Source organism: Eretmochelys imbricata, chromosome 2 (genome assembly GCF_965152235.1).
Source record: "Eretmochelys imbricata isolate rEreImb1 chromosome 2, rEreImb1.hap1, whole genome shotgun sequence".
NCBI classification, from domain to species: domain Eukaryota; kingdom Metazoa; phylum Chordata; order Testudines; family Cheloniidae; genus Eretmochelys; species Eretmochelys imbricata.
Genome location: NC_135573.1, coordinates 43,953,278 through 43,977,538, shown reverse-complemented (window position 1 = coordinate 43,977,538; position 24,261 = coordinate 43,953,278). Strand labels below are relative to the sequence as shown.

General features: G+C 39.7%; 1 protein-coding gene across 4 annotated transcripts in view; it reads right to left on the bottom strand.

The window, feature by feature from the left end:
• Positions 1-2,379: 2,379 nt before the first annotated feature.
• RBM12B (RNA binding motif protein 12B) overlaps positions 2,380-24,261 on the bottom strand; it is a 107,109-nt gene continuing 85,227 nt past the window's right edge. For 3 of the 4 annotated variants that reach the window (XR_013345105.1, XR_013345097.1, XR_013345103.1), the window contains 2 exons: positions 6,912-6,985; positions 2,402-2,466 (listed from right to left, as the gene is read on the bottom strand). The gene's annotated coding sequence lies outside the window, so the exon portion shown is untranslated. Of the gene's footprint in view, positions 2,467-6,911; positions 6,986-24,261 lie in introns of all 4 variants that reach the window. The other variant, XR_013345101.1, reaches the window with a different exon arrangement.

Sequence of the window (24,261 nt, the reverse complement as noted above, 5' to 3'; positions counted from 1 at the left end):
CTGTCAATGGAGTTAGGAGCTACTCAGCACGAGCAACAGTATCAGAAGCTGGCATTTTTGAGAATTGCGTCTCATTATTTCATAACCTGACACAGCTGAGGCTAAGTGACTGACATGATAACTAGTTTCTAAAGCAATCATTCTGCATCATGTAGTAACTTTCAGAGTGCACAATGACACTTTCTCCACAGAAATTAAGCTCTACTACTAAAGTCCCCAAGGACAGATTCTGCTCTCCGTTACACTGGTGTCAACCCAAAGTAACTTTGGTGTCAGCAGTGAAATTACTTTGAGAGCATGCATGCCAAAACAGGGTTAGAGGTGAGGATTAACAGGAGATTTCCAAGGTAGTCAATAACACAAATACAGCCACATCAGGGAATATGCTTACAGCACATCTTTACCCAAACCCAGGTAAAACAGGTTTCAATGTTAGTATAGACATTAACTGTAGCTTATAAGAAGGCTAAAGCCTTGTTAAAGACCATCTGGCCTTTTACATGGTTATGGAAGAAGGTTAAGATCCAGTCTGTGTCACAAAATGGAACCCTGTTGCAATGAGACTTGGAGGAAAACCAAGGTGAAACCAGATTAACTGACATGGCTGTATTTGTAGTGTAGACAGGGCCTCCGCTATTTTGCAGACTTTCCCAGCTTGTTTTGAGAATGAAGCAATTTACTGCTCTGTGAGACAAAAATCTCACTGTTGTTAAATTTCCATGCCAAGAAAACTACGTATTTTAAAAAAGACCCTTTGATGATTGTGTTGTTGTTTTGTCACAGGATTAGAAAGAGGTGAGAGTGAAGCACAGAGGTCCTTTCAATATCCATTGGGAGTTTTTCCATTGACTTTAGTATGCTTTGGATCAGTCCTAAAGAGACAGATGCAGGACCTCCCAAAGTCTGCTGCCTGTTGTACTAACAAAGAGGGAGGAGCAGGATGGGAGCATCGAAGCAAGGATAACTATTATCACTTAGTAGTGGTGTTATATAGGTGAGCTCATGTTCCCTTCCTGCCAGGACACTGCTGCTTCCATCTTCCAGACATTGACACTGCCTGCAGGGCTGTCTGCATCTTCTTGCCTTTATGACTGAGAGTTCAGATTACAGGCACCTGTAACTGGGATCATATTAAAAAAGATGAAAACATCCTCTATTCTCCCCTGTTCTTGGGGTGCTGCCCCTTTCCTCACTCCCTGGCCCACCAGAGTTCACATTTAACCCCATTGCATCCACTGTCAGTTTTTTAGAATCCAAATAATCCTCCTTATCATTTGAATCAATAGATAAACAAATGCCTCTAAACCATCTGCCCCGCATGCCATCATTAACTGGCTGATGTTTTACACTTCCGGTAGCAGAGGTGGCTCTTGAGGAGAGATTTGAAGGAGGAAAAGGAGCCGTTGTTCAAGGAGCACATCCCATGCACAGAGGGCAATATAGAGGCTTGTGAGAGAAGCTGACAAATGGATGGACAAGGCTGGGCTCACTGGGGAGGAGCAAAGGAGATGGGGTGATGCCAGAACAGTCAAGAACAGACACAGGGAGAGAGGCAGCATTGCAAAAGCCCTGGAAGATGAGAGTAGAAGGTGTTGGTAATTGGTAAGAAGGAGGTTGTCAGAAGATGTGGAAAAAACTGAGGCCAATGTTTGAAAATCTGGCCCTTTGTGTTCTCACTGGGAATGCTGGTCTTAGCATAAGACTCTGCTATGGAAAAGCAAGTCCACTGGGAAGAACACAGATGGTCTGGGTTAACTGGCTTCTTGGGAAGGAAGGAAGGAAAACATTTAAAACTTTTTAAATTAAAAACAAGAGCCTAATACTCTTTCTGGATATACTGGAACAAATTTTAATGTGGTGTAATTCCAATGAAGTCATTTCAAAATCACTTCCATAGAGTTATGCCAAAAGAGAATTTGACCCAATATACCCAGTTCCCTGTTTAAAAGTCGGTTGAGGTGGTCAATACATTTTTGTAAAAATAGATTAGGGAATCCATAAAGAGGGAGGAGAAAGTTCTCTCCTCCCTCTAATGTAAGTCAGAGTGTGCCAGCAGCATATAACCTACTTCTACCTTCAAGTCTACAGCTGTATGTTAGTTTTGCTATTATTTGTGCACTGAACTGAAATGAGAAAAGGAATTTTGCAGGAACTTCACATATCATCTGCATAATTAGCCAGAAGTTAGCTGTAACTCAGATAAATGCACACAATTGTAATAAAGGGCTCAAATAGTGCTGCAGAAAATAAGCAAGACAGTTATCAGTTCATTCAACACATTTCAAGAAAATATGCTTGTAATGAAACTCCGGCTGACAGCAAAATTTTATCTGATTCCTTTTTTTATTTGTGTGTGGTTCATAGGATTATTAAAGGATGTAGAACCTTTCATCTCTAGGGTTCATTAGCTTCATTCATGGTCAACAGTAACTGAAAAGCGTTATTATCCAATGGGTGTTGAAAGACCTGTGAGAAAAGAGTTTAGTCATTTCATTAAAGTTCCCAGAGCATAGGCATCTTTATCACATTCACCAGCATCACAATTAACACTATTTTTATGACCACCAAAATTCCCACACACAGAAAAGTGATTTTGATGAAAACACACCCTTATGTAAGGATGTAAATAAATATATTTAATGTTTCAGGAGATAGGTTCTTAACTTTAAAGCATCAAAGTCAACTTTTACTCACTTGAAAAAACAAGGATTGCAGGAGTGACTCAAAAACAAGTGGTTTCTGCCTCTTTTATTACTGCTAGTCTCTCTGATTTTAAAATACCCATGAAATTTAGACAAGCCACCTATTCCATCAAAACAGGAATGGATAATAAGGTAATTGACGCTGAAGGGGACTACTCATACTTGAAGTTATGCAGGTGCTAACTGTATTGTTGGATTGTGGCTGAAATTACCATTGTCACCTTTCAGGCTATAACTGGCCAGCACAAGTGCTGTGTGTGCAGTTTTGCTATACAGTACATGCAGAGTGGGTGCTCATGTGCAGAATACAACATCTTGGAGAGGGGAAAAAAATACAATCCATGCCAAGTGAACTGAGAACATCCCATAATGGAAACTTTTGGGCTCTTTGTCTACACCAAGATTTGACTATGTTAAAAAACAGGATGATTGGCAATAATTTAAAAAAAGACAGAAATCAATTCTGTAATCAGAGGGATCCCAGATTTTCAATTGTATTTCCCAGTGGCTAACAAATCTAGCCTGCAAGGAGATTTTAAATGTCCCTTTAATCACACTGTAAACATACAGAAAACATATACAAGCTGGAGAATTGCAATGGGACAAGCTCCTGAATTAAATTCCCAGCATTCCTTATTCCCAGAATTATAAGCAACTCCAACTGACTCATCTTTAGTTATATTGTCAAATTATACTCTATGTCCACTTCATTTGAACAAGAAAGTAGATTTAGCCCTGTAGGCTCCAAGTTTCAGAAAATCTTTTGTGTCCAGTCTTGAATTTTTTTTAAAAAAATGTAGACTACATTTCCTGGAATGCCACACACACTCAGGGCTTTTTATCCCTCTGCTTTGGTCAACAAAAAATAACCAAAACATTTGCAATACTGTCCCCTTAAAGATGATCTCCTCTCAGTATTTTTAGTGCATAACACTACTGTAGATCTAGTGAGATTAATTATGTGAGAAAGAGAGGGATGATCTCAGATCAGCAATTCAAGCCAAAGTAAAGTCCAAGATCCCGATTCTCAGTTCCTCCATCCTTGTGCTTGGGTCAGGGATGGGACAGAGACAGGACAAAGGAGGCTTTAAGCCACTTTTGTGCTCCAAGTAATCTGAGACCATGCAGTACTATGTTTTGCTTCCCATCACACCCTACTGGCCATGAGAAGCAAAGAATGGTCCATGCTGTGAAGTGCACTCCCAAAATGCCCTGATCCCCTCCCTGTGCTGGCTGGGGGCTGAAAGCAGGGCCAGAGCAGGTCACTTACACAAATCAACACTGCTTGGAAGACCCCCTATGAAGGTGTTGTTCTTGGGGAGCATTTCTACCCACTTCAAGAATGCCAAAGCAAGGTAAAGGAGGCCTTAGTGTAACTGTGAATCAAGCCCAGAGCATTTACACTAGCTTTAAACCATAGCTATTTAGGGATTGGAAACCTCAAAATGCTCAGGGTTTAATCTTGTCAGATGTTAAAACTTAAGCAGGCTTGGGCCTAGGCACTCTTAGGTAGGAAACCCTGTGTGGTGGCTGATTTGCTAGGTAACATTCTACCCTCTGGCTCATGACTGAACTATTTTCTTTTCCTACTAGAGTTCCATTCTCCACAGTGATGAATTTTTCTGCCCCAGTTTATGATCCATTCCTTGGGTAAAATATTCTTCTAGCCCCATCTTCTCATCTCCCCCTGATGCACACACCAATAAAACACATCAATTCCGTACTCATTCCCACCCAAGGGCTCCATGCACTCCTCCAGTACTAGCACTTCAGGCTCCAGGCATGGGCTGTGTAGACAGGCACAGCAATGACAGAAGGCGCATGCAGCGGCTCCCAGAATCCCGCCCAATGAAGAGCAGCTTGGCCCTGTCTCCTCTCTTCCTTCTCATATGCTGCTGAAAAGTCTCTTGAAAAGGAGAGGGGGTCAGGCTACACGAGCTATGTAGCTCATCTGCCCCGTGCACCTAGAGGCACTGGTGAGGAATGCAAGAAGAGAGCTCCGCTCATGGCAGATCCTCAAAGTCATGGTCAGGGCTGAAAATCTGAACAAGGCAAGCTGACCATCCCTTTTTGGCATGGGTTCTGAAACAGTTTTGTGCTGCTTCTTCCCCACATTTAACCTGTTCTTGACCACCATTATCACCACAATACAATTCAAGAAGAGTAAGTGAGATGATTCTTTGGGATACACCACAGACTTAATTAACTAACTTTACATAACAAGTGTTTATGAGGAGAAAGGGTTGGGGAATCTTTAGGTCCCCACTAACCTCCTGCAGTTGAAGTGGATTACAAGCCCACTTAAGTCAGTGGAAAGACACTCATTAACTTCAATAGGCTTCAGATTAAATCTTTAGCTACTGGTTTACATGTTAAATGCCAAGGTCCTCCTTTACAGGGATTAAAGACATGCTTCATTAGTAAGAGGCTCACCCAAGACCCAGATCATCAGCAATCTTCTGACTCTTTGTTGTATATTTTTATCCCTTCTTTTCACTGTATCCTCTTCATCTTTCTGTTTCTCTTTTCTCTCCTCCCTCTTTCTAGCAGATATTTTCTCACTTTTAAATCAGCAATTTCCCTACCTCTCTTCTTCATTTTGAAAGATAAGAGCTGCACAGTAGCTTCATTGTCTCCCTTCTCTTTTTTCCTCCTCAACCTTGCTTCTCATTTTTCTCTAAGGTCCTTGTCTCTCTTCCATAATGGTTTTCAGGAAAGGTTTGCAAAATATTTGTACTAAATTCAAAGGACTTAACATTTGAGCAATTTTTAAATTATATTGCCAGTTGGAAATGGGTCCTGATTTTGCATTAAATGGATAATTTCCAAGGAGAACAGGACCATTTCAAAGTGAAATGGATTTCATTGAATTTCCTTAGCTTTCACAATCAAATTACTGATTTAATGAAAATACAAAAGTATTGGGTCTGTGAAAACAGACAAAACACAGTTAGAAAAATGGCATGATAAACACATGATGATTTCACACAGTCCTTGTTGTTCCTGTCCCTCCTCTTCCAACTGCCAGTCTTCTCTTCCAATTGCCAGTCTTAACCTCACCCTAACCCTTTGTCTTTCTTCTGCACTATTCACTGTCAGGTTGATCTTGTACTCCTGGGATTCAGGTTCTCCACATGGTAGGACATAGTACCACACTAGACACCTGCATGGATGATTGCTTTAACTGCCTTAACACTGTATCAATTATAGAACTCGTTGGAAATTTTCTGATGAAACACTTTTCCATGAGAAAATGCAGATTCATCTAAATCTAAACATTTCTTGGGAACATGCCAATTTTGACAAATCTTCTAAAGGAACACAGGCAGAGATCCATTGGAACACTATCTACCAGCTTGTCACCCAGCGCCTCGGCAGCCTTCATAGAATCAATCATGGAATCACAGAAGATTAGAGTTGGAAGAGACCTCAGGAGGTCATCTAGTCCAACCCTCTGCTCAAAGCAGGAGCAACCCCAACTAAATTAGTCACTACCCATTGAGCCCTACGATCTAGCCAGCTTTCTATCCACCTTATCATCCATTCATCCAATCCATACTTTTTTAACTTGCTGGCAAGAATACTGTGGAAGACCATATCAAAAGCTTTGCTAAAGTCAAGGTATATCATGTCTACCACTTTTCCCATATCCATAGAGCCAGTTATCTCATCATAGAAGGCAATCAGGTTGGTTGGGCATGACTTGCTCTTGGTGAATCCATGTTGACTGTTCCTGATCACCTTCCTCTCCTCCAAGTGCTTCAAAATGGATTCCTTGAGGACCTGCTCCATGATTTTTCCAGGGATTGAAGTGATGTTGACCCGTCTGTAATTCCCTGTATTCTCCTTCTTCCCTTTTTTAAAGATGGGCACTATATTTGCCTTTTTCCAGTTGTCCAGGACCTCCCTTCCCCCAGGTTTTCAAAGATAATGGCCAATGGCTCTGCAATCACACCTTCCTGGTGGACTTCATCAGGGTCAGTGTTACCCAGAGTTCTTTCAACCCAAAGCTCTTGGTAATTTTTACTCTGTGTGAGATGGCGTCAGGAAATAAATCAGGGGAGACACGGCTGTCCAAGCGATAGATGGTTGGCACAAACAGGACAACACAAGAGTGCTTTCACTTAAGGCTAAACTTTACTTAGTCTCAAGCACTTATACACACCTCCACAACAGGTTAGTAAAACACCCCCAATCCTTGATAATTACCAAAGCTGAGTGTGGCTCTTGAGTGGCACAGCAGCAGGCTTCTGGTGGCCAAATCTTCCGTCTGCTGGTGGGGCCTGCAAGATATATCCAGAAGGAGAGTCCAGAAAGAGTCCAACTACCTCAAACTTTTTCCCCTTATTTATACATTAGTAATAGAATGACATGTCCCTTAAAGAAACCTTGTTAAGCAAGCAGTTCCAATGGTCAAGCAAGAGGCTCCTTCTGATTATTGATTAACCAGGTGTGGGTTTTTCCAGAGTTTGCAGCCTTGAGGCCCCAGTAGACATTCCTGGGGCACATCCTGCTCTTCTAAAATGCATGTATCAGCTACTTCAACACAATTCTTATCAGGAAGGACACAGGGTCAAGCTGCCCTTTCTGTGGCACCCAAAACCCCCTCCCCTCCTGCCTTGGTCAAACTGAGACTGCTGATTGGCCAATTTACAGCCTGCTGACTTGGCTGCTTTTAGCAATAAGCCATAGTGGTTTCAGTCACTTTACTGGTTTGCTGACATCTCCCCGTACATCAGGACCTTAGGGCTTTGAGGGTCCACAGCTCTAGTGGAGGCACTCCAGAAGTTCCGAGCCTTCCAGACTCCCTGCTGTGAAGCCAGGAGACTAGCATCTCTGGGAGCCCCACTCTAGCCAAGGCTCTTGGGGTTTAGGTTTCCAGCTCCACAGCAGGGAGCCCTGGGAACCACTGCTGAGCCGGAGCCTCAGGGCTTGGGCTCCCAGGCACAGATTCATTTAGATATTTTCAAAACAAAACATTTCAATTATTTTGAAATTAATTTTTCATAATTTCCCTGCCACATGCAATTGCAAAATTTCTACTTTTCATTCTGAAATGGAATGCATTTTTTTCCAAAATGTTGGAAGTTCCCAAGGAAGGGGAAAATTTTGACTTTCAACCACTTCTGATCAATCTTTTTTTTTCCTTATCGTCAATTATTATGGTAAAGCGTGAGTGAGTAGCTTTTGTGCCTAGGATGGTAAATTTTCATTACAGTTCTACAAGTCCTCAATCCTTGAAAAAAATTGGAGAAACTTAAACAGAATCCTCTAAATCTGACCTAATACAGACATTTAGGGACAGACTCACAGCTGTGTAACTAGGTACAGATCTATTGACAGCAATGCAGTTAGGCTGATGTATGTACCGTTGAGAATCTGGCTCATAATTACTGCATTTTCAGCTGGTCAGGATAAGGCATCAGTTTAAATTTTGCAAACAGAAAGCTCTGGGCTTTGAGAAAGGCCTGAGGTGTTCTGAGAAATAATCTTGAGAGACATTTTGTATTGTAGGCATTTCTTGTATCATTTCATTGGTTGTAACGTTATATTAATAAGAATCTGTTCTAGAACCAGAGCTCTTCATTTTTCTTAGCCAATGTAAATGAGCTTTTTAGTACTGTGTCTCTGACAGATGTTGGGTTTTCATGTAAAGTGTGCCAAAACTTTCTGACCAGCATTCAGTAAGAAACTGTTTGTCTGACCAGCAACTCAGTAAGCTGAAAATCCAAGAAACTCATTTATCATTAAAAATTCACATCTCAAAATTGGCTGCCATATCATCTGGCATGTTGAAATAATTGTATTATTTTTAACCCCTCGATAACTCAGCTACCTGAATGTATTGCCAAATAATATCTTCCATTCTCCTAGGCTTTCATTATACTGTATGAATTTTTATCATTAAAAATTCACATCTCAAAATTGGCTGCCATATCATCTGGCATGTTGAAATAATTGTATTATTTTTAACCCCTCGATAACTCAGCTACCTGAATGTATTGCCAAATAATATCTTCCATTCTCCTAGGCTTTCATTATACTGACAAATATCTGTGTCACTACATGAGCTACAGGTTCCTCAGAATGAGGGTGTTCCTTGCAACATTATTGCCAGCTGATACCCAGAAACATCATGATTGATTTGTTTGCTTTGTGATGTTGGCTTCCTTTGTCCTGAATTCAGCAGTAACATCTTGCTAATCCTGTGTTTAAATCTATGGACACTAATGCCCCCCCCCCTTTTGGATCTCGTCAGTGAAGTATCAAAGGCTTAGAAAGACTAACAATAATTTATCCATCTGCAGGGCTCATACAAAACTGAGGATAAAAATCTCTGCAGTACATAGGCTGTAAATTATGCATTGCTCTGGACATTGCTATGAGTAATTCTGCTTCACTTGAAATGCTATGATCCAAAATCTGGAAAGATTAAAGGATTAATTTCTTTGTTGATTCATTACTGCACATGTTCTGTTCTTTTTACTTATGTCTCTATTCTGTTTTTCCACAGAAAATGTTTTATTCATGGATCTGTATATAATTGTCCATGCTTGTGCCACAGGATCCATTGAAATGCCTTGACATTATAAATATACATCTAATTTTATGTTGTTTATGATTACAACAGACTTTAACTGTACCATGTTTTCTGTATTTTTATGATATGACACGAAAAAAGTCCACAAGTTAAAAGTCCACAAGTTCAAATTCTGAAGCATAATAATCCCTTTCCGATTACAAAATGCACAGATACAGAAGTATAATAGTCAACCGGGTTGACCTCTAACAGGCTCTATTAAGGATGGATTTTTTCCGCAAAGCCATTTTGATTTTTCTTCTTCCATATCAGTAAAGTTAAAAGGTTCAGGGGCAAAAATTACTGGAAATCTACATCAAAATTTTCAAGGAATCATATTCTCGTGTTGGGAGTTTTTTATCACTGCCAATTATAATCACAACATAAGATTTATTTTGATCTGGGTAAGGATTTTCAGTACAATTGGAAGGACATAAGAGTCTGCTAATACATCCATGCAAATATATCGTCATAGCATACAATAAAGCTTCTAATTAGCTCTGATATGACATTGCGATCCATTCCAGTTTACCAGTAAAGTTAAGGGATGGTGTGTGTATTTGCTTGTTTTGAATATATTGAACACTTTGTTCAGATTATATTCTGTTCACACAGAAAAATACATCTGCTCTGTCAATGATATGAAATGGGTATTTCCTCAGGGGTGTGTAAAGTGTATATAAATCTCTGCATCTGTCTGATATTTGCATAGATGCTGCTACGTAGGTCACTTGTGCACTTAGTTTTCTTTGTGATGTGGGAGTAATGTTGGTTAGTTCTCTACAGTGTAGTGAGATCATGGACATTTTTGCTACCATGTGTAAAGCTTTAGTTGTACTGTGAATAGGGCCCCACTGTACATTATGACTCCACATTGCACTTATGGTTTAAGTCCACTGTATTTACATAATTAGAAAAACTGTTCACATTTAATGGTATTACAATATAGGCTTTATATACCCACATTAGATATTTTATGTTAATTAAATTAATAATTTACTTATTTTTTTCTGCAAATGAATCTTTGTAAAAAATACATCGTTGTTACAATTAAACTTAGCTTGTAGAAAAGCACCCTTTTGTATTACCCAAAGTCTCATTTTTCTCCAGGAACTCCCCTTGCAGCAATCCTCACCGTAAGTCATTAGTTTAGCACATCTGCCCACTCTAATGGCTGCTTGAGTGTACACATACCTGACTGCCATCTAATTTAGACATCACCAATAGGACACTAATGTTAATGTCTCCTGGGCCAGTTAAATCCTGGATTATTGACTAGCTACAGTTATCGGTTCATTTGGTCGTTGGAGGTGAACCAAGTGCACCTGAGGTCATAAATAGGTCAAATGTTTATACATATTTCAGAGGAACCAAATATTCTTGTTGTACTGATAGCCAAAAATAAGTATACATATAATTTAGAATTTGTTCTTGCAGAGCATTCCACTGAAATTTCACTCACATGCAATATCCCTTTTGTTTATCCAGGCAGAGGTGTCTAATTAGGCATCATGTCCTTTTCACGAATGAGCTTCAATTTAAAAAAATTGACACAATTTAGCATCAAGAAAACAAACTGCTGCGATCACACTTCTGATAATCTTTTATAAACATAAAAGGAAAAGGAGGGACATCTAGGCTAAGCTATTTCTAATTAAAATAGTAAAGAGAGATATGACAAACGAATAAATCAGAAATTGTATATTCATTTTGGGTCAAATTCAGCTCTAATGCAGTGGATGCAACTCTACTGCTATTAGTGGAGTTTCATATGGGTATGCCAGAGGGAAAATCTTGCTTTTTTGACTCAAGCAAGTAGCTGCCTTCTTTGGTAAAACTATCCAGATGAGAAAGGCAAATAGCAATTGATTCCAGATCTGAATTTGGCCCCTTGTTCACCCTAAACAGTGGGCTTGATCTTCCAAATCTTGCACACCAAAATATCCAACTGTCTTTAATGTGAATTTTGCATCTTCAAGGAATTGAAGATGAGGCCCAATGTTTGAAAATTTCATACATTCGAAGGTGTCTGCTAAAATGAAAAGCTAAGGTTACCTTTTCTTGTATCTTCGTTACAACGAGTGAAAAATAAAAAAACAGAAGAAAAATAACCACCATAGTCTTTCCCCTCTACAGTAATGTTTTTGTTTTGTTTGTTTTAAGAATAAGGATCAAAAGTAGACATTTATTTTTCCAGCCAAGTTGCTTAGAAAAAGTGCATCATGGCTTAGGAAAAATAGGTCAGTGTGATGGAAAAGTTACATTTCCATTGAAAACTTTAAACAAGTATACATACATTCATGTGATATGTTTGAAATGTGCTACTTTCACAGGGTGCCGTGTCATAACTATTTGTATTGAACATTACATACAACCCATGGAAAGAGTAATAATTTGCACACCTTCATTTGTTAAACCCTTTTTATTCCATAAAGCAAACTGCCCCTCGTCTGCCCATTGACGCTGGGTGAAAGTTGCTATCTGCTGAAGTATACACACACGGAAGGATTAAGAAGCTGCCAGTTCCGCTGATCCCCAGGAGGATCAGACAAGATGTGGTGAGATATACGATAGCTCCTCCCTTGTTTTTATGATAAGTAACAAATACCACAATAAATGGGGAGTGATGAGGAACAAAAAAAAAACAACAAGAAGAAGAAGAATGTAGCTACAAATAGCAAAGTCATCCACAAGTATCACTGCATCTTGGAGAACTGTTGTTCTGGAAATGGTTCTGCTATTAGCAATAAAGATTTGCAGTCTTACTAGATGTGGATAACAGTTTTTAAACTGTCAAAGTATTTCACATACTGTGGTTCTATTTCACAATTCCATTTCCTCATTAAAAAGCCAGAAAAATGCCTAAAGCCTCTTTCAGGCTTATTTTCTTTTTTCTAATTGTATTAGTCCCCCTTCCCATGGCCTGCATGCATCAAAAACTTCCACTCTCTTCAATGGGAGGCATGTGCACATAAATCACGCAAGACAAACACCAAATAATCATTGTTTTAATATGCACCATGTAATCACTTTTCCTTGTCTAAAAGAGCAATGGCAGTGGCAGGGTTTCTAGCCCATTTTTCGAATGACACTTTTTATGGATGCAGAAGCAGTGAATGAAGAGAACCGGTGGGAACTCACTAGGACTTCCTCACAACAATTTCTAACTGTTCCCTAAGTTAGAACTCTGCTCTTTACACCAAGCCTTTCAACACTCTGTGTGGAAAAGTGCCCAAACACTGACCTAAAGAGGAGAAGAGTGTTCAGCCTTCACACCCAGTCATTAGTCTTTCTTCTGAGGTTGCCAACAAGGGTGTCAATGTATGTCCATTATACCGGTAGTTTTTGTGGCAGTTGCCAGTTGTATACTAGGAATTGGACTTTACACTACTAACTCATTTCATACAGGCCACCAAACCATTGACAAATTGTCATGTCTAGTACTATCAAATGGATCCAGATTCAGTTTGGTGAGTAATGGGAAAATGGCTCCATATTTCATTATCCTATTCTTTGAACCATCCAGGAATTTCACACATACCAATCTTAAAGTACATATGCAATCCCTCTTTCCTATTCCTATCATGTAAACAGATGACACGACCAATAGGTTAAGTACTGCAATTTGTTATTTCTGGGCTTTTCCATATGATTTTGTAACCAAATCTGAGGTTCTCCAGCATGTTTGTTTGCATGCAAGAATGTTTCCTTCTGTGTCAACATGCATCTATTTATCCCTACCCCACCCCCAAAATAGGCCCACTCAGAGATATATTCAAGAAAGTGTTTATTTTGTTCAAGTATCCCTGCAGAAAAAGAGAGCAGGACTACAATCTGTGCCTCTAGCGGCCCCATCTCTCCCTGGTCTGATTCCTGCCTACTACAGCTTATGGGCCTGAACTTCTTGTCGGGTAGACGGGGGTGGGCAAAGGACACTTCCTGAGAAGAACATGGAAATGCTCCTAGCATGCCTCAGATTGTAGTCCCAGCCATACAGCTACGCTAAAGCACCTTGCCCTTTCAGAAAGCAGAAGAAGGGCATAGCCCAGCCTCCAATCTCATCCTTTTTTTTTTTCCCCTACTCAGCAAGTTTTTATGCTGGGGCAATCCCTGGTCCTTCTCTTCCACTTACAGTCACTGTAAATGTTTCTGCTGCTCTATGCCCAGGGCATCATTGGCCAACTCCACAATCCCTGGGCTATACATATGACAGAAAGCATTAGTTTCCCATAAAAAAGCCCCTTAAACACACTTAACTTGAAAGACTTTGTACATTTATGGAGGAATATGCACATAACTGAAAGAATTGACCTCTCAAGTGCAGCATAATCAAGATTCAATGCTGTATTCCAGAGAAGTCTTCATCAGAAATTTACACACTGTAATAAGGGTCTGGACTCAAAAACTGCGGCATTGCAAGAAAAAAAAAAGTGTTGTTTTTTTCTGTTATGTTTACACCACCATTTTTCTTTAAATAGGTTCTTAAAATAATCTTATCACTTTGAAGTGCCAATCACATCTCAGTTTAACAGAGCAAAATAATTAAAGAGAAAATATTATAGAAGAATTTGCCATCAACTGGAGAAGTACGTCTCTTGTTTTTAAAAACTACCATTAGAACTATTTTAGAGTACTCTACAATAGTAAACTATCCTCAAATACTGATAAGCAACTCAGTCAAAAGACAAATCTAAATCTGAGACACCAATATTACAGTCTATACCCAAACCTGCAGTCCTATCACACTCAAAATTCCCCTTGACTTCAGTTCTAGATACAAATGACAGGGTCAGCAGGCTCCCTCCTGCAGCAAGCCACAGCATGACAGGCACACCTGCCTCAGTTGCCCCTTTCAGATACCTCAGCGACTCCACATCAGGCTCCTTTGCTTAAACAATACCCCTCCTGGAGATGAGTTTATTACCAAACATAGTGATTAGCATTAGTGATGCTCCTTGATCAAAGGGATAGCCTGGAGAGGCTGGTACCCACGTAACCAACATGAGGTGGGGGATGGGGATGGCCTAGCCACAGTTATAGCAGAGAGAGCCCATGACAAAATTAGCCACCAAGGTGAGGAGAGCTTGGATGCAGTGAAAGTTCAGCGGCAGTGGGAGGAGTCTGAAGGATTATTACAATTAGAAAGGCACCAAGTCCCCAGGAAAACTAACAAACAGAATAAAGAACACCCAATATGCCTAACAAATATTCCCTAAACTTAGGTTACATTAAAAAAAACCAAGGACAAAAGAGGAGGCAGAAAACCAGCAACAGGGTGGAGGCTACCCCATTTATTGTATAGAGTACAATATGCATGATTACCTCCCTCATGGGCACACAGTGTAAGCGTATGCATGGTGCAAGCAACTCACAGCACTCAGAGACAGAGTATGGGCTCTTGAGGCTAGAGTGGCTAAAATGGAGGACCCAAGGTACACAAAGAAGACTTTCAGGAAAACAGTAGAGTGGTCCCACCACCTGTCCAACAGCCCCTGTGCTGTTAAGGAAGATGAAAGTCTTGGGGCAGGAGACCATCAAGCTGGATTAAAGAGAAGTGACCCCATAGCTGGGATCTACCTTCCAAATGATGTCATGGTGTCCTTTCACACTCAAGATATCCCTCCAGGGGTGGGGACCCCAGTTATTAGAAAGATACAGGCAATAGTAGTGGCAGATTCAGTTATTAGAAACATAGATCATTGGGTTTGCAATGATCTGAGAACCACAGATTGAATTGCCTTCCAGGTGCAAATGTTGCAGACCTTTCAAGACATCTAGATAACCTTATAGGCAGTACTGGAGAGGAGCCAGTGTTTGTGTACATGTAGATACCAGTTACATAGGGAAAGGTAGGAGAGAGGTCCCAGAGGCCAAATTTAGGCTACGAGGTAAGAGATTAAAGTCCAGGACCTCCATGGTAACAGTGTCTGAAATGTTTCTATTTCCGCACACAGGACCAGGAAGATAGGCAGAACTGCAAGGTCTCAATGCACGGATGAGATGATGGTATAGGGAGGAGGGATTTAAATTTATTAGAAACTGGAGAACCTTTTGGGGAAGGGGTGGCTTATACAGGAGAGATGGGCTCCACTTACACCAAAATGGAAACAAATTGCTGGCATGTAAAATTAAAAAGGTCATAACTGAGATTTTAAACTAGGGGTTAGGGGAAAGCTGACTGGTATGGAGGAGCACACTGTTTGGGCAAAGACATCCCTTAGTGATGAATTTATTAGAGGGGGAAGTCTATATCCTAGTAAAGAGATATGAAAGGAGTTAGTAAAGTAAAAGCAGGAGCAAGTGAGGAACAGCCAAATGAAATAGAGTCCCATTTAAATATAGCCCATGCAGTCAAGCAACTTAATATTGATAACATGTACAAGTGCTTATATACAAATGCTACAAGCCTAAATACTCAGTTGGGTGAACTAGACTGTCTGGCTTTAAATGAGGATACTGATATATTTGACCTCACAGAAATGTGGGGGAATGAGGATAATCAATGGGACATGGTGATACCTTGAGATTAAATATATAGGAATGAAAGAGTAGGTTGCGCTGGTGGAGTGTGACAATACATGTTAAAGAAAGCTTGGAGTTAAATAAGGTAAAAAACTGTACCATAGAATCTCTATGGATAGAAATTCCATGCATGAATAAAAAGAGTATAGAAATAGGAATATACTATCAACCACCTGACCAGGATGGTAACAGTGACTGTGAAAAGCTAAGGGAGGTTAGAGAGGCTACAAAAGCAGAAAGTGCAATAATAATGGGTGATTTCAACTATCCTCATCTTGACTGGGTAAATGTCACCTCAGGCCGTGATGCAGAGACAAAATTTCTAGATACCATAATTGACTGTTTCTTGGAGCAGCTAATCCTGGAACCCACAAGGGGAGAGGCAATTCTTCCTTTAGTCCTAAATGGAGCACATGATCTCATCCAAGAGGTAACTATAGCTGAACCACTCAATAATAATGACCATAATGTAATTAAATTTAACATCCTTCCAGGGGGGAGATAATAATAAAAAAACCCACCACAGTAACATTTAACTTTAAAAAGTTTAAAGTTAAACAACACAAAAATTAGGATGCTTATTAGATGGAAATTAAAGACAGCTGTGACAAGGGTTAAATACCTGCAAGCAAATGGGGACTATTTAAAAACAACCTGTTAGAGGTTCAGATTAAATGCATATCCCAAATCAGAATAGACAATAAGAGCACCAAAGAATGCTACCATGGCAGGAATGATACCGTCCATTGGAGACAAAAAGACATCTTTAAAATCTGGAAGTCATATTCTAGTGACAATAATAGGAAGGAGCACAAACTCTGGCAGATGAAGTGTAAAAATAGAAAGAAAGAAAGAAAGAAAGAAAGAAAGAAAGAAAGAAAGAAAGAAAGAAAGAAAGAAAGAAAGAAAGAAAGAAAGAAAAATTCAAAAACTAGCAGTAAGAATTTTTTTATGTACATCAAAAGCAGGAAGCCTGCCAAACAAACAGTCAGTGGAGCCACTAGATGCCCAAGGTGTTAAAGGTTATTGCAGAGAAGATAAATGAATTCTTTGCATCACTGAAGAGAATGTGGGGGAGATGCCCAAAAACGATAGCTCTGATATGCGTGACAAATCTGAAGTACTGTGTCACACTGATGTGTCAATAAAGGAGGTTTTAGAACCCACTGATCAATTAAATAGTAATAAATCACCAGAACCAGATGGTATTCACCCAAAGTTCTGAAGGAACTCAAATATGAAATTGAAGAACTACTCACTGTAGTATGTAACCTATTGCTGAAACAAGCCTCTGTACCAGAGGATTGGAAGGCAGCTAATGTAACACTGATTTTTAAAAAGGACTCCAGAGGCAACCCTGGCAATTACAGGCCAGTAAGCCTAACCTCAGTTCCAGGAAAATTGGTAGAAACTATAGTTAAAAGCCGAATTATCAGACACATAGATAAACACGTTTTATTGGGGAAGAGTCAACACAGCTTTTGTAAAGGGAAGTCATGCCTCACCAATCTATTAGAATTCTTTGAGGGTTTCAACAAGCCTTTTGATAAGGGTGATCCAGTCTTCCATATGAACAGAGACAAAAAATTTAGTGCTGTTTAACTTAGAAAAGAGACAATTAAGAGGGGATGTGATTGATGTCCATAAAATCATGAATGGTTTGGGGAAAAAGTGTTATTTACCCTTTCCCACAATATAAAAACCAGAAGTTACCCAATGAAGTTAACAGGGAGCAGGTTTAATGCAAACTAGAAGAATTAATTTTTCATACAGCACACAGCTAACCTGTAGAACTCATTGCCATTGTATGTTGTGATGGCAAAAAGTATAACAGGATTCAAAAAAGAAATGGAGGTTACTTACTGTAACTGGAGGTTCTTTGAGATGTGTGGGCCCCATCTGTATTCCACTATGGGTATGCCTGGGCGCCACATGCCCGAGTCTGGAAATTCTTCAAAGCAGTGTCCGTTGGACCACATATGCACAATAGCTTCCCTTGTGCTCTCAACCGAGGAAGTGTGGGTTGATGCCTCTTCAGTTCCTCCACTTACCACAATCCAACAGGATCCAAAGCATGGGGGAAGGAGGGCTGGTAGTGGAATACAGATAGGGGACCACACATCTCGAAGAACCTTCAGTTACAATAAGTAATCTCCATTTCTTCTTCAAGTGCTGGTCCCTATGTGTATTCCACACATGTTGCCATAGGTTCGAATGGTGGACCTGTGAGTGTTGATTGCACAAGGTTAAGGTCCCATTGAGGTGTAGGTTTAATGACCGGTGGGAAGGTCCTGATCAAGGCTTTCATAAATTTCACAGTAGTTAGGTGTGTAAAGACAGAATATCCCTCCACTGGACGGAGGAAAGCACTAATCACTGCTTGGTAAAAATCCACAGTAACTCCACTAAAGTCCATAGAGTTACCCTGGATTTATGCCAGCATAACTGAGAGCAAAATCTGGCCCAATATTAACAAGTGACTGTTTTTTCATTCTCTTGTCGCAAGACATTCTAAAAAGTTTGAAAATCACTGGTTTTATCCTTTTCCATTTGGCAAACACAGTTTTTTCTCCTTTTGTTTTTAAGAGAGATTAAATTAACATGGATCTTGTGGTTTACTTCCCCTTTTACGTGCCAGCATAATCACTGATGATGTCTGTATAGCACTGGGACGAGATCTGTATTTAGTTAATAGATGCTGAGAAAGCTCAGATAGTTGTTTGTTTGTTTGTACCCCATAAAACTATGAAAGTTTAGAAATAAAAGGGAGGGGGGCATCTGGACCAACATGTCTGGCCTTTTCTCTCTCTGTCCTCCTGCCCTTAGTTGACCTTAATGTAGTTTTCTCCTCACAAACAATAGTACGCATCTTTTGACCTCACTTATATTCTTTGTTTCAGTTGCCTTCCACATTAGCCTAGTCTACAGGTTTATTGTGCATTATGTGAAATACTTCTTCCTGAGCTTCCTGCTTATTCTGTTACTTTATTTTTAGCAGACACTGTGACCCCTACTTTTAACTCCCTGCACCAAAGTAGTATTTGGTGTAGGTATTTATAGATTAATCAAATTACCCCTCAATCTAGTTAGCTTAACAAAGTGAAGATAGAGTTCCTTGAGTCTACAACTATACGGAATGTTTACTAATTCTTTAATCATTCTCATGATTCTTCTCTCAACCATCTTTAATTTATCAACATCCTTGTTGAATAGAGGACACCAGAGCTTGACACAGTATTCAAATAGCAGTTGAACCAGTGCCAAATATAGAGGTAAAGTAATCTTTTCTCTCGCACTTGAGATCCCCTGTTTATGCATCCAAGGATCACATTAGCCCTTTTGGCAACAGCATCACACTGGGAGATCATATTCAGCTGATTATCCACCACGACCCCCAAATCTTTTTCCTGAATCTCTGCTTCCTAGGACAGAGTCCCCCAACCTGTAAGTAAGGTCTATGTTCTTTGTTCCTAGATGTATACATTTAAAGTAAGCCATATGAAAAATTCATATTGTTTGCTTGAGCCCAGATTGCTCTTTATCAGTCCAGATCACATTCATTATTTACTATTCCCCCAATTTTTGTGTCACTTGCAAACTTTATCATAGATGATTTTATATCTTCTTCCAGGTCATTAATAAAAATGTTAAATATAGTAGGACCAGGAATTGATCCCGTTCAATGATGATTCCTGTCATAAACATACAGATAAGGGTAGCATAAAATCCCTCCTGGGCAGCTGTACTGAATCTTTTCCTGTAAGGGGTTAAGAAGCTTAAATAACCTGGTTGGCACCTGACCAAAAGGACCAATAAGGAAAGAAGATAATTTCAAATCTGGGATGGGGAGATTTTGTTTGTGCTCTCTTTGTTTGTTCCCTCTCCGGATGGAGAAAGAAGCCAAGCAGGGACAACATCTCCTGAAAATATACCTGAAATAATCCATCTAAGAATTACAAAAATTGCAAGTGAGGCAAGGAAATGCATTAGGTTATCTTTTGTTTTAGCTTGTGAATTTTCCCTATGCTAAGAGATAGTTTTATTCATGTTTTTGTAATTGTGAAGCTGAGTCCAGAGGGGAGTCCTCTGTGTTTAAATATTTTTGTTACCCTGTAAAGTTACCTTCCATCCTGATTTTGCCGGTGTGATTCTTTTACTTTTTTCTTTATAATAAAGTTCTTCTTTTAAGAACCTAGTTAATTTTTGTGTCCTAAAGATAAAGGGTCTGGTCTGTACTTACATTAAAGGCAATTGGTTGGTATATTATTCTCAAGCCTCCCCAGGAAAGGGGGTGAAGAGGCTTGGGGGGATAGTTGGGAGAATAGGGATTCCAAGTGACCCATCCCTGAATTTTTGTTTAAATCACTTGGTGGTGGCAGCAGTACTGTCCAAGGACAAGGAAAGGAATTTGTGCATTGGGGAAGTTTTTAACCTAAGCTGGTAGAATATAAGCTTCGGGGGTCTTTCATGTGGGCCCTCACATCTGTACTCCAGAGTTCAGAGTGGGGAGGGAACCCTGACAATTCCCCATTTACATTTTGAGAACTATCAGTTAGCCAGCTTTTAATCCATTTAATGTGTACCATGTTCATTTTATATCTCTAGCATTTTAATCAAAATGTCATGTGGTACCAAGTCAAGTGCCACACATAAGCCTAAGTATATTACATCAACAGTATTCTTTTTCAACCAAACTTCTAATCGTCAAAAAAAATATCAAGTCAGTTTGACAGGATCTATTTTCCATAAACCCATTGTCACAGTCCAAGGCATAGGCGGTCACACCTGTTGGTTGGAGCAGTAGGTGGCCAGGCCTACTGATTGGAGCCAAAGTCAGGACCTAGGAGTCAGAGCCAAGGATCAAAGCCAGAGTCATGAACCAAGAATCAGGACCTGAACAGGACTGGAGTGGACTAGAGCATGGCAGGAACAGGGCTGGAGCAAGGACAGGAACAAGGAGGCACACAGGAAATCACAGCTGAGGGCATAAGCACTGAGCAGTCATCAGCCTAATGCTGCTGCTAGGCTTAAGAGCACATCTGTTGGTTCCTCCAGCCAATCAGGTAATTCTGGGGCAAGCCAACTGTGATTTAGCTGTGAGTCCTCTGTTGCTCACTAGGGAAGTGGAGCTAGCCGATCCCAGACTCAGCTATAAGCCTTATTTCTTGACACCCCTCTTGACTGGCATTAATTTTATTATCCTCCTTTAATTTTTATTAAATCGAGTCCCATGTCAGCCACTGCATTATCTTTGTCAGGTCATCCTGTTTACACTTTTTAAATATCTGCATAACATTAGCTTTCTTCCAGTCTTCTGAAACTTCCCCAGTGTTCCACCACTAATTGAAAAATCAACATTAACGGTCCAGCAAGCACCTCAGCCAATGCCTTTAAAACTCTTGCATATAAGTTCTGCAAGCCTGCTGGTTTTAAAATGTCTAACTTTAGTAGCTACTCATTAACATCCTTCTGAGACACTAGTGAAATGAAAAGAGTGTTATCATATGATATGACTACCTCATCTGTTTTTTTCCCAAAATATAGAACAGAACAGAAATATTTATTGAACGCTTCTGCCATTTGTGCATTATTATTGATAATTCTACCATTTTCATCTAGTAATGAACCAATAACATTGTTAGGATGCTTTTTGTTCTTAACCTACTTTCAAAAACTCCTTATTGTCCTTAACTCCGTGGGGCATAGCACTGTTCTTGTGTCCCTTTACTTCCCTTATCAGTTTTCTTCAATTCCTAGATTTTGATTTATATTAAATACTATCAGCTTCCCCTTTCTTCCATTTTTTATAGCTGCCTTTACCTCCCCTCTAAACTAGGTCATTTTTAACCTTCTTTCTCTGTTGAGAGAATATGGCTTTTTGGGCATCCAGTAAAGTATTCTTGAACAATTCCCAATTATCATTTACGTTTTTCTGATTAAATTCTTCCCCTTAGCTGATGTCTCTCATAACTGATTTCAACTTTATAAAATTAGCCCTTTTAAAGCCTCAAGTATATGAATCACTGGTCTGGACTTTATTCTGCTTGCACATGATAAATGTGATCAAGTCATGATTGCTTGTACATAAATTACCATTAATTTTTATTTCTAGGATCAATTCCTCTTGATCTGTCAAGCTGTTGTCTAATATAGAATTCCCCTCTGTTGCATGCAACACTTTTTAAGTTAGGAAATTGTCATCTATAATATTTAGATATTCCTAGGATGTTTAATATTGGCAGCATGATATTTCCTGCAGATATCACTTAAATTGAAGTCCTCCAGGATCATGCAGCTTTTTTTCCTATACATTACAGATAGGTGAGATAGGAGGCTGTCATCCTGTTTCCTAGTGTGAACTGATGGTCTGTAGCAGATCCAATTAATACCCCATCCTGTGCTTTATCTGTTAGGACATTGATCCATAAGCTTTCAAGATCATTTTCTTCCAAGTTATCCATGACTCGGAAATAGGTTATGCCATTTTTGACATAGAATGCCATTCCCGCTTCCCTTTTGCCCGCTCGTTATTTCCTAAATAGATTATAACCTTTGATTTTAACTTTCCAGTCATGACAATCATCCCTCCAGGTTGCACTTGAAATGAACAAGCAGAGTTTCCTCCCCCAGAAACCATGGAACCCCAAGGTCCACTTATTCCTAGAGAAGATTTAATGCCTGGAACAAGGAAAAAAAGAGGAAGGAGTAAGACAACAATAAACCAGCACAGCAAAGTTAAAGACATGGGTCCTGATTTACCAAGGTATTCAAGCACCTAACGATACATATAGATTCGCAAGCACACCATTTAGGCACTCTTGACATTTTTTATAAGAGTAGATAGGCACCATGTAAGCCCACCTAAACATTCTAAGTGCCCTTTTTCCTCATGCACCTATGTTCTAGCCACTAAGCACCTATTCACATTTTTAGAGAACTTTAAAGAAAGAATGGTGGGACAGGAAATGCAGGGCAAGCATGAGGGAGATTGAGCACAAGTTAGAGAGATACATTTTTGAGAAACAGAGATAGATTGGTAGGCTGGGATTTTCAAATAGACCTAAAGGAATAAAGTGAAAGTTGCTGGCAGTTGGGCACCTTACTCCACTAAGAATCTTTGAACATCCCAGCCTAATATACTATTAAATTATTATTAGCAAATAAATAAATATAAAATGTCTCTTTGTATACTGATGTCCCATTATCTGTCTGTATGTGCACTGAAATGTTACAGTTCTGTTTCACTTTGGACAAGTCAGTCATGATCTGAATCACTTTTTGGTAGCGGTATTGTAACGAAGAAAAATGCTGGTTCAAAGATGCGACCAAATTCAGCTTTCAACAACATAAATGGAGGGGAATGCTGAATTAATCTAAGAGCAGAATTTGGCCCATAGTTTTTATTTTTTTAGTTTAAATGATTCTCCACAGGGATCCTGCTCAGGCATATTGCTGTGGAATTGCCACTCTCCCTTCACTTTGTGTTGCCTATCCTTTTCCTCACTTCTATTCAAGTGATTTAATTTTCTAGCTGATGTCTTAATAATAACCAAGTTTATGTCACTCCAATTATATCATGCTTCCATTCCACACATATGCTTCTAATTTCAGGGGGAATCTTATTAGTATGATCCTAGCACTGGCACAAAATTCATTTGACTTTTCCTTCTCCACTTTTTTCTGTCTTCTCCCTCTGCCTCTTTTCCGTATTTTGACATGTAGCTTTTTGGCAACTAAAACATTCCCACTGTGTGTGGACAGCTTAAACCCCTGTACCACTATCCTCCTGTTTCAAAACTGACCTATTAATTATTTATAGTATAATCCTGTTCACCTGCCCTCCACCTAATGAAAGGTCAATCATATCCCAACAACAACAAAAGGCATCATGATGAACCCCTTTCCCGCTCCCTCCCTTTAATCAAAACTCTCAGGTTTTGGATGTGTCTGAAACCCTTCACAAAGCCAGCATTACATTTCTTTTGCTTCACTTTCCAGTCAAGATACTTGAACCTCATTCATCTCTCTTTCATTATTCCTCCCCCTTATTTTTTTTTCTGCCTCTCTAATTTCTGATTCTTTTCCTGCTCTGCGCATCTACCCATGCAAAGATATCCAGCCTTTGGCACAAGGCAAATAGATCACACTCATATAAGCTTGATCACAATCTATAAAAAGCATCAATCAATTCCCTGCTACCGTACTTCTATTCTCCTGCCATCATTTCCCTTCTGCCTCTAGCAGTACGTCCTCAGATACCACAGGCCTGTCTTTCAGAACTCCCTCACAATTACCCAATCCCTGCTATTGCTAAAGGTTCCTCCATGTGCTTTAACATCATACTGTTTCAAACAGTACTCTACATTAAAGCACACCAGCAGGGTAGGCCAAGTACGAGCAACATGTTAGTGAAATTTAGATATCACATCCCTGTGGAGTACATTACCCCACCTTGTA